General features: G+C 42.5%; 1 pseudogene; it reads right to left on the reverse strand.

The window, feature by feature from the left end:
* Nucleotides 1–2,570: 2,570 nt before the first annotated feature.
* LOC115176559 (synaptotagmin-11-like) lies at nt 2,571–11,473 on the reverse strand (annotated as a pseudogene).
* Nucleotides 11,474–12,457: the final 984 nt, after the last annotated feature.

The following is a 12,457-nucleotide window of genomic DNA, read 5'->3' on the forward strand; positions in this document are numbered from 1 at the left end:
CGATCAGTCATTATTACAGTTTTGTGTACATTACGTTTCATATTTTATTCCAATTAGTTAACAAGGGTATTTCAACAAAGGAAATAGCTACACTGAAGGTCAAAGGTGGGGAGACGAGGTGAAGTAAGCCCCTTTTATACCTTGGTTCTAACTTGTGTCATTTGTCCTGATCTTGTCCACATTCTGATTGTGCCCAGATTTTTAGACAGGTGTTGACAATCAAAAGAACATTGTGATCTGCTTGTGATCTTATTGTGTCTGGACATCTTACAAGTGTAGACAGATCTGGACAGAGAAACCATTTAAATCATCATTACTCCGGTCTCTAAAATCAGTTTACGCTGATTACATCAATATGTGTCTTACAGTAAATACATATACAAATATTCTAGCTGTGAAATGATTGCATAAAGGAAGGGACCAGGAACTCTGGTCACAATGCAGACACAGTGACGGATAACAGACTCATTTTAATACCATGTGTAGACACACTTCTGGAAGCTGGGCACAATCAGAATGTAGACAAGATCAGGACAAAGGACCCATGTTAGCGCCAGGTATAAACGGGGCTATAGACAGTCAAATGGTGGGGGTTCTGATCACAGGACTTTGCTGCCATAAGCAAACAAGGCAGCTTATATGTATTGCAACACAATTTTATGCCTTCCCCTTGCCCTGTCAAGACACAAACCTGCAGTCTTACTTAAGTATTTTCACCTTGGCTTCACTGAGATTACTGTCCTCCCAGAGTTTGTACAGTCAATTTGCCAGACTGCACTGCAGTAAATGTTACACAGTGTGATGTAAAGCCATTGCAGCTAGACTTACAGCTCCCCATGTCTCCACTGAGTAGGCCTACAGCACAGGTGTCAAACTCATTCCACAGAGGGCCGAGTGTCTGCAGGTTTTCGCTCCTCCCTTGTACTTGATTGATGAATTATGGTCACTAATTAGTAAGGAACTCTCCACAACTTGTTGTCTAGGGCTTCATGAAAGAAAAAGAAAAACCTGCAGACACAAGGCCCTCCATGGAATGAGTTTGACACCCCCTGGACGGGGTACAATGATGACAGAGCATCACAGTCATACAGCCAAATCCTCACAGGGTGTGATAGGTGTTATGATGGGTTCACTAATCTGTCAAATACTGTGGCTTCTCTCATTATGAGGAATGAAGCATTAAAAAGAATTTGAGATATTAGTTATCCAATAAAAAGACAAAGAAAGAAGGTGCAAAGAAAGAGTTAAAGAGAGGAGACGGGAGAAACGAAGGAGATTGAGGAAATAAGGGACTGTAAAGAGAGAGCTAGAAAGAAAGTGCAAAGGAGGGTGAGAGAGAGTGAGAGGAGAGCGAGAGAAAAAGAGGAGGAAGAGAGGATGGAGCGGTTGGTGACAATGGACGCGTGGGGGTTTTGCCCACCTGTGTCTCGTCCTTCTGGTCAAAAGCCTAGCCAAGCCAGAAGCTAGCAGTAGCCACCCCACTGCCATGTCCTGCTCTGAACCCCATCACCACTTATATTGTTCTAAACAGTGCACCTGGGCTCTGCAGTCTCCACACACACACACAGAGTATCACCAACAACATACAGGAGCTTCAACCTGTGAGGCTATTCACTATAGAAAATTGTTGCCTTCAAGATATAAAGTACTGTTCTTTTATACAATATATTCTTGAAATTAGCCAAATGAAAGAGGCAAAAATACACGAAGGGCTCGATTCAATCCGTATCGCTCAAGTTCAGTGCTATTGAAAAGTAAAGGCAATGTAAAGGCAATGTTCCCAAGTTCGCAAAGACTGCATTCACGGTAAACGCTGCATATGTCAGCTCAATAAAAAATTACATTTACATTTCAAGCTCGCTATAGCGCAGAACTTCGGTGATTCGGATTGAATCGAGTCCTAAAGATGAGCATGTCAGCAAAGGCAAAAATAGTGGAACATACTGTATAAACCTTTTGGAAACCACACAGCAAAATATGACCCTTTACAACTCTTCATGTCAAAACCATTTTTCACAATAATATCAGTGACTTTCAAAAAATATCTTCTGGCACGACAAGCTCCTAACTAGCATGTGTTATTACCTGGTTATTACAGTACTAAGACTAACCTCCTGCAGTGATATTTCAGTATATTCGCTTATACTGTGGTGAATGCTTTTTTTAATGCCACAGTATGAGAAGATGTCATATTTCTTGTGATCACATGTATCCATGTAATAATGTTGTGGTTGTTATTACATTCATATTTTCAGACCGAATTAGTTCTAAAAATGGACCCAAAATAAATTGATTTGCAGTGAAACCACATTTGTCTTAACAACAAAGCATCAATTGGTTTGAAACCTTGTTTTCATGTTAGATACAGAGCTTGTCATCAAATATGGTAATGCCACTAAACGACAACAGTTAGGCCCCAAAACATTTCATGGGTAGAAATTTCTAGCTATTTGTTGCTACCTTTAGAGAAACTGCAACAGAGAGTCGGTTGCATGAGATTTTCTCATTTTAAGAGGGAAGAAAAAAATTCTCACTATCAATATAAGCAATACTTCTGTTTCCTTACTACATTTGATTTGATGATATTTCTGTTTAATTCAGACATGCAATGAAATGAAGTACAATAATGTCAAGGGCAGGATTTTGAAGTCTGACAATTCTTTTTTTTTAAGCATTTGCATGTATCCCGTCACCTAAACTTCATACAACATGGCCAGACAATAATTCATAACAGCCTTGAATGTGTGATCCTGGTCAGATTTTGGTTAACAACAACTTTTTTATTTTCATTACTCTTAACCAAATGCTGAGACTATGTTTCTATAATTCTGTAGTGGTGTGGTTATATATGTGTATGTTTATCTGTATGCATGTTTGTTACTTTGATTCGATCCTGTATTTGAACCTTAACCACTGTAAAGTCCACTGTACAAGTCCCACCAGGAATGTGGTTCATTTTTTGTTGGTATTATTCACAAGAGAAAGTATGGCATGAGGAAAAGCCACTCTCTCGGCAAGAAGTCCCTCTCTTCCCCTCCTCCACCTCCCCCTATACACAGGTAGAACTATATGCATTAGGTGTTGTGAGGAGCTAGTATTCACTGAGGTTGTGCCACTTTGAGATCTGCCGACGGGGGTTTCGCAGACCTCCCGCCAGTGGGCGGCGCCAGAGGGACAGGGGCTGTGCAGGCCGAGGGGCAGACGCCCCACCCACCTCGTTCTTAGTGGTACGGTCAAAGTCGACCACCACAAACTCCACGGAGATCTCAGGGAGCAGCTCTGGGGGGCACGTCGTAGATGAAGGACTCGTTGAAGACGGGTTTAGCGTGCACTTCTTCACGTGCGTCTTTTTTCTTGGCGATGCGCTTGCGTCCGTAGAACACATTGACCTTCACATATGGGTCTAAGGGAGAGAAGGACATTTTGGAATATTGTCATATGTAAAGGGAACATCTACACAAGCTCCGCATTTTTTAATTGTCCACAGGAACACACGCACACACTGACATACACAGTGGTTGAACTCACTTCCAGACAGGCCAGAGATGTCCATCTTGGGCAGGTGTTTGGCCTTCAGCACCACCACACTGAGGCGGTGGGAGACAGGCTGGTAGGACAGAGACACCAACAGCTCCCCACGGCTCTCGCACTGCAGGAAGAGACAGACACATAGAGGATTTAACTATTGATTCATTCAAGAGGAACAATCATCAAACCCACCTACTCAGCCTTTAAGACACAATACAACAATGAAACAGCCATAATCGTACAGTCATAGATTAAAAGAGTAATTGGGCACCAACTGCCAAGACAATAAAACTCAGCAGTCTTTGGGATTATCTATTTGCCAACCTTGTTCTACATGCACAATTATAAACTGGCTGGTTCAAGCCCTGAATGCTGATTGGCTGTATGACAAAACATTTATTTTTACTGCTCTAATTACGTTGTTAACCAGTTTATTATAGGAATAAGTTTGTGGTATTTGTGGTTTGTGGTATACGGCCATTATACCTTGGCTAAGGGCTGCATCCAGGCACATTGTGTCTTGCCTAAGAACAGCCCTTAGCCGTGGTATATTGGCCATATACCGCACCCACTCAGGCCTTATTGCTTACAGTGAGGGAAAAAAGTATTTAATCCCCTGCTGATTTGGTACGTTTGCCCACTGACAAAGAAATGATCAGTCTATAATTTTAATGGTAGGTTATTTGAACAGTGAGAGACAGAATAACAGAATAAATCAATTTATAAAATTTTGACATGCGTTTTTCTGGATTTTTTTGTTGTTATTCTGTCTCTCACTGTTCAAATAAACCTACCATTAAAATTATAGACTGATCATTTCTTTGTCAGTGGGCAAACGTACCAAATCAGCAGGGGATCAAATACTTTTTCCCCTGACTGTAAATATACCATACATATCTGCGTGTGGAAACAGACTAGTGTGATTCTTTTAGTGTATATGTGAGAAACAGCACAACGTATACAGTATAGCGGTTTGTATAATCTAGGTGTTCTGCATAGTAAGAGCAAGGAAATTAAACAATGAATCAGATAAACTGTGAAAATAATCTGTCATGCCGGGCCTTTACACTCTATATCCATATAAATCAGACATTGGTACTGTATATATTAATAGTTAATAGACAGTAAGTTGACATGATGTATGATGCTACAGACCAGCACACACATGCACTTTCTCATATTCACTGACTTGCAATTGATTTCATATTATTCCAACCCATCACTAAAAGGGCATTTTCTTATCTAATGATTATAAAATGAGGATTTGCTGAGAAAAATCCCTAGGTGAGTGTCCTGGTGATTTGTATGCTTATGATGGATTATTTCAATAAGCAAGAAGATGACATTGCTTTGATGAAGGTTGTTTGACCGAAAGCTTAGCCACACAAATGTGCCCTGACGCCACTTCAGTGAGCCAAAGTTCTGTTCTCATTCTAGTGTAGTTTTAAGACACCTGCAACTTAGTATCCTAGTCAGGTATGAGGTCGATTCCCATGCATGGTGTATCGACTTCCCCCATGCTACTGCAATACCTTGCCCTCCACAATGTGTACTAAGGAACATCACCCGTTTTTACGATCAGACGTCTTCTTTCAATGAGGAAGTAATAACTCCTGCATTGTATCCCTACAAAACATATCAATCCCTTCTTATATTGAACAGCAGATGGGTTATACACAATGGCCACATAGTGAGGAATAGTGCCACAGGTACATGTAGGAACAAAAAACAAAACAAGTTCTTGGTGAGTCCGAGTTGGGTACACACTCACATGCACACGTGTGGCTGTGATGATGAAGGGAGCCTGATGGATGGCTGGCTGCATTGAGAGATTACATGGAGGTGTTTTTTTTGTCTCCTCAGTTTGGCTGCAGTTAAGACTTGAATGGGGACAGAATCAATAGAGACACATTGACCTTCCTGTCAGACAATCGCCTCGGTGTACTGCACTGCGCTCAATTCCATGTGTGTATGTGTGTGTGTGTATGTGTGAGCCGGGCCCCTACTTTTAAGAATGATTGATATGTCGGAATTGTCTGTTCATGCTTTTAAACATGTCTAGGTCGCCCCCCCCCTTCCTCACCTGCATGTTCCTCTTGCTGATTTGCTGGGTGATGTGCACCCGCCCCGTGCTGGGTTCCAACTCTGTCAGCGGGACCACCACCTCCCCTATGACATCATCTCGGGCAAAGCGGTCGAAGCTGAGCACCAGGAAGTGCAGTGTGAGCTCGGGCAGCGAGCTGTAGGCCACGCCATAGAACGTGAACGTCTCGTCAAACACCGGCTCCAGCGTCTTCCTCAGGACCCTGGTCTTCACCCGGTGCTTCTTCTCAGGGAGGATGGTCATCTTCACGTAGGGGTCGGAGCTGTTCCCCTGTTCGTCTACTGCAGGCAGGCCATGGGCTCCAATGATGGTCACCACCAAGGCCTTCTTGGGGAAGTTGTAGTCTAAAGCCAGGCTGAGGGAGCCCAGGCTGACTTCAGGCTCTGATTCTGGGTCGGAGGATGCGGGGGTGAAAGGTGAAACGGTCTTGCTGCTGTTCTCGCTACTGGTAGCTGAGCTATCCAGGCAGCAGTAGTCGGCCCTGACGGGCAGTGCCCGCTCCATTCTGGGCTGGCCAGCAGGGGGCACCAGGTGGCTCATCTGGAGATGGGTAGGCGCATCCAGGATGTTGTTCTCAGCATCCACCAGGACCATCCCGCGGCCACCACCCCTCTCTCTGTCTCTCTCCCCCTGCCACCCAGCACGCCTGGCCACCCGTACTATCCTCTTGCTGCTGCTGAGGGACTCTGGGTAGATACTGATGCCCTTCAGCATGTGGATGAACTTGTAGGGCGGGTATTCAGCCGAGTCACAGTACTGATTGCCATGGGGCTTGTAGCGGCCCATCACCCGGAGGTTGCGACGCTGGCAGAAGGACCACAGGAGAACCAGGATCACCACGGCAACCACCAGCGCCGCTGCACCGATAAAACCAGCCAGCACCGGTGACATGTCTAAAAGAGAGGTGAAGATAGAATGAGTTAACACCTTTGCACAGTCTAGACTGGGATGTGTTTGCAATGTCTGGTGTAAGAAATATTTATACTGAAGTCTCTAAATAAAGTAGATAGTCATACTGTCGGTTGCATTTAGTTCAGCCATGAACTGGAACTGACTCAGATTAAAGAAATTCAACTCTTTCAGCTGCACCAAGTGATGCAGCACTGAACATCAAATAGGAAATCATGTAACTGCCCTCCAGTGGCTCATTATTGTCAGGTAGGCTAAATAATGTAAGTCGTGTGACCACACCACCCAGGGTGAGTGACTCCACTGTGACTCAATACTGTGACTGTGCCATACAGCAGGAGTGACTTCACTACAGTGTCACAGAGCACAAGGCAAGGTGTGAGTGGGAAAGACATGAGCAATATGGACGCCATTCAACCAGGTGTCACCAGGCTGCTAAAATGTCAGCCCCCCACACCACACAAACACCCACACACACACACACACACACACACACACCTACACACACACACACACCACACATACACACACACACACACACACATGCACTGCATGCAAGTGCAACTATGTCTGTCTGACTCTGGAGGGTAAAAAGGAGCATGAGGAGCAGTCTGTGGAAACACACACAGCCAGGTCAGGCTACATACACACACGCACTTACACAATGACACACAGACTTGTACAACTAACCTTGTGGGGACACACAATTCAGTCCCATTCAAAATCCTATTTTCCCTAACCCGAACTCCTTACCCTAACCCTAAAACCTAACCTTAACCCTAACCCCAAAACAAAAACCTAACCTTAACCCTAGCTCCTAACCCTAACCCTAAAACTAACCCTAGCTCCTAACCCTAAACCTAATCCTAACCATAACACTAATTCTAACCTTAACCCTAAACCCCCTAGAAATATCATTTGACCTTGTGGGGACCAACAAAATGTCCCCAGTTGATAAAAAATGTTTTAGTGTTAGTTTACTATAGTTAAACACATCCACACACACAGTCCACCTCTTTATTTAAGTCATAAGTCATTTGCCTCCCTTAATTGATCCCAGTGACGGTGTGCTTTATCTAGCAGACAGACCGTGTTCCAGGGCTGGTCATTACACCAGACAAGGGCGTGTTTTGTCTGTCTCAATGTGTCTGGGAGGTATAGTCCCATACCCTGTCTCTGTGTGTCTGTGTATGTGCGAGGGGTGAGGGTCTAAGTGTCTGTGCACATGCAGGTACGCATGAATCTATGTGTGAATGTGTGTGTGAGCCCCCACTCACTCATTTGCTGCTGAGGTTAATGTGAGACTGTGACTATGTGCTGTGCGCACATGGTAAGGCTGACTGTGCTGATCCCAGCTGTAATGGGACTCAGTGGACAGAGCCTGCTGCAGCGGGGCGGGAGGGCCGGGAGAGGGCCCTTTGTTTGGCCAAGCCCCTGAAAAGAGACGCATTGTTGCCTTCTCCCCCCTTCACCCCACCACAGGGAACATTTCCCTAGCTGCGCTGGCCTTCTGAGCATGTCACCATACTCCAATTGGTAAACTTGTCAGTCTATACAGTGAATGTGCATGAGCATGCACATATATGACGCACGAGGCACACATGCATGCACACACACACGCACACACTCTATCTTTCACCCTCTTTACCTCAGCTATTGAACTATATTTATATTACGTCTGTTTTTCTCTATCTCTCTCCCGTCTCCATTTTCATCTGTCTTTATCTGTCTCTCCTCTCCCTCCTTCAACTGTCTGTCTTTCAACAAAATACTGTGCCCTTCCTTCCTGTTGTTGTTCATTGGCCTTCTGGGTAGGGATACCGGGAGGATGATGTCAGATTTTGGAAGGAGCTTAATGCCAGCTGAGCCCGTTGCCCTGGAAACATACCCCAGGGGGATGGCAGTAGTGAGCTCTCAAATCTTCTGCTTCAGTGGGTCCAGGCATTGTTCACAAAATGTGTTAAGTAAAAGCATAAATTGAGTGTGCCGATTAACAGAACCAAAAATACACCCTACATTTTTTTACTAATTAGACACAATGCCAATCTCCTCAGTTCAGTTTTTGTTTCTGTGGGTAACTTTAAAGATATTTTTTCTGTGGGTTCCATCTGTTAGCCTTCTGCATAACCCATTTCAGATCCTTCATCATGAAATCAGCTTGATTTGCAAGGAATTATGCAATTATATCTAACCATAGATTACAGATCAGACCACACTACTGTGTAGGTAGTTTGACATTCCAAATATGAACAGCACACACATGCCGAGTTCAAGACATCCTTTCGTATAAATATGCACAGCTACTGTCAGTGGCATCATGCCTATAGGGGACACAAAGTAATGTGCCCCCTAAGATTTGTCATGTTTTAAAATGAATTTGATCATAATTATTTATAAAAAGATATGTCAGCGGTACTTTGTGCAGGGGGCACACTGACTGGACCAGGCAAAGTGTACCCCCCTACCTATTCTCCCCTATTAAGTGGTTCCTTCCAAGGTGCAAAGAGCAAAGAGATGCCTCGGCAGGACGCTAGATACTCTAGTGTGTGAGGTATCGTCAGTGGAGGAGGAGAGAGTGTAGAGTGACACACACAGCGTTTGATTTGATTTTAGCCATTTCCAGTGCCTGACCCTTCCACTTTGTTGATAAACTGAGTAATAGGGCTGGGGAAATGTAACCACTGTTCATAGACAGAGCTATGCATGCAAAGATTGACAGACATTTTGATTGTTCTTTTCAAAACTCAAATGACAATAAATTGATACATAATTGACTACAATTGCTTTAATTATTGGGTTATGATACAATATACCAGTGTGGCAGTTGTACTAAACTTCTAAGGCAAAACGGTTCTTAAAGAATCAATGTGCATCCTTAATTAAAATGACAATTGAACAGGTAAGGAGATATGCTTAGATAATTTATGCAGAAAAATAGATATAGTTTTGACATATAAGTAGTCATAATGACTATGGCTCTAGATTGCAAGAAAAGCTGTTTCTGGTGTTTAAAGAATACAAAATTATCCAACTTCTGACCAACTGCCTGTCTTTCTTCCTGTCTGGCACCGGTTGGTACAGCATAAACCCCATCATCCACCAGCCTGGGAAACAGTGCTGAGTGACCATGGAGCACTGAGAGACAATCTGTCTGCATTGGCAACATGTCTTATTGTATACCGCCTGTGAGCATAAGATTCAGTTGATTTGCAGAACTCAGATTGTGATGTGGACCAGATGTGTCTTAATCCTGATGAGTGACCCAGATTAGATCATTGGCTGTAATCTGGGTTTCTGGAGCCTGTTGGGCTGAATTGCAGATATCCAACTCCAGTACTCTCTTGTTTCTTTGCTGCCATGAAATGTTCTGCTGCATCCAGCAGGCTCAGGGCCAACATTATGTTTGCAATAACACATCTCTAACACTCAAGCCTTGATTGCACAACTGTTTATCTTGAGCCTGTTTGAGATGAGGCCAACTGCTTGTTGTAATGAGGTTCTTCAAGCAGTTCAATGTCTAGATGCTCTTGATGGTTTAATCTTAAATCAACCAAGAAATGTGACAATGCCTTTATTAACAAAAGCCTCCTCTTCCACATGGACATTAATCAACTCCAATAGGTTACAGGCCCATTCCTGACAGTGTTAATATGCTTATTGGTTTATATTTTCTTGGTTTTTAGGGTTTAGAACAATCCGTTTTGTTTCTGCACTTGGGTTGTCCTATTCTTCTGATGATATAATATCCATAACCCTCCCCATTCTCCATCACCTATTCATGTCACTTGCTGAGAGGATCTGGCACTGTTTTGGTCACCAACATCCCTTGCCTTCAGAGCACTACACTTTTTATTATGGCAATGTGGCATTAAACTACTGTTCAAGGATCTTAATTTAAAGCTCGAGGTCTGATCCAATGAAAAGATGTCAATTTGGCCAAGCTCCTAGTTCCGGGATGCTTGCTTTAACAAAAACAAAGGAACGGGGGCTGGCGATGCTTATGCAGGAATAGACATCACGTCATCCTATCCACCCCATCGTACGCGCACATTGAAGATCACGGGGAGAAGTGACAATGTTGCGAATGGGCCGCAGTACTCAATACATTTTGATAGAATAGGCCTACAATTATTATGTTGTTGGACCAAATTACTCACTGATTGAAAACAAATAATTTCATAATAGCAAATACTGTAATAATATGCTTCCACTGGGCACACACTGGTTGAATCAACGTTGTTTTCACGTCATTTCAATTAAATTAAGTTGAACCAACGTGGAATAGACGTTGAATTGATTGACGTCTGTGCCTAGTAATGTTACTATCTCTGAATAGGCCTGTATAATCAGTTTCGTTCAATTTCCAAATTACATTCGATGCTATTTACATGAACATAGGCCATGGTAATGAATAAATGTCAAATTTACATTTGGCAATCTTTGATGGTAGCAATAAAGTTAATCATGCTATTTGGGTGTGTTCACTCTCATATGGCCTTATTTCTAAAACGAATGGGCATTATTTTAACATTTAGCGTAATGTAAATACCAGATATCATATAACGTTAATATCTGACGACACAATAAGCAAAATGCTAAATAATTCCGAAAAATGTCTGCTACTTACCATATGCAGGTCGTAATTCTGTAATCTCAGCCATTTTGAGAATTAACGCAAGATGCTTTACTGGCCGTCCAGATAAAAAGGGTAAATGAAAGAATATAAAGATGGTTTGTCCCTATTTTATATCCATAGAGAATGAGTAACGATACTTCAACCAAATATTCCAGTAAATGAGCTCACAGGTTAATAAATAATGATTGTCTTCCTCTTTTCATATGGTCTATTCGCTCTCTATACGCCAAACTCAATGATGCTATTATATCTCGGATGCTGCGTGGGGCTCGAGACTGGTACTCACGGACACGCAGGAGGGTTTAGACCCGCCCCCGGGTGGCGTCAGAATGTCATTTTTTTCTTGTATGATACAGTGTATGTATGTAAATGACCAATTACTGGTGGATGGGTAGCACACTTTCATTCAAATAGCTGCTTGGCAACATTACACAATAGGTCTAAGCACCATACAGATTTTATAAAAACTGTTTAATTCTTGGCAAACTTTGGAATAGTTATAACATACATACAGCATTTGGAAAGCACATCATTTGACATAACCCCCCCCCCCCCCCCACTAAAACAACCATTATAAAGTATGTTCAAGACTAATGCAAAATAGTATATTTTGGTCAATTCTAACTCAATAATAAATCATATTGTTATCTACTAGAAACCTAAACAAGCTGACTACAGACAGCTGAAAGTATACTGTAAAAAACAATGACTGCTGCTAATATTATGATTTACAAGGAGAACACATAACAAATAATTTAATATTATAGATATGTTCTCATCTTTAACCCTCACATGATTACCATTAGGAGCTTGAAGAGAAGCAGAGACCCTCATGTGTGTTTTATAAGTGTCCCAAATTAGACATAAATAAACATTATAAAACAATACATTTGTTTTATTAACCACTATATTCTGGATATATCATTTTGTTGAAGTAAACCAGTCACAGGCCCAACATCAACATGGACTGCAAATGCACGTAGTACCCAGAAAGTTCACTAGGTGTCCTACTGGACACATTTAATACAGCCAATGAAGTCATCCTGTATGACATGTACAGCACGAGGCTATTTGTTTTCTCACTTTACTAACACACAATCTTAAGTAGCAGTAGATACATCACTTTGGCTGACAGGAGGAGCATTGAAGCAGGAATGTACTGAGAAAACCAACGGCCATTGTTTTCTGTGGGGTTTGTAATCTTTTGTCAGTACTTCAAAATTAAGGCACCAATTTAATGAATTAATTACCGATTCTTTAATTAGGCCTAGAAGTACTTT

Source organism: Salmo trutta, chromosome 37 (genome assembly GCF_901001165.1).
Source record: "Salmo trutta chromosome 37, fSalTru1.1, whole genome shotgun sequence".
NCBI classification, from domain to species: Eukaryota; Metazoa; Chordata; class Actinopteri; order Salmoniformes; family Salmonidae; genus Salmo; species Salmo trutta.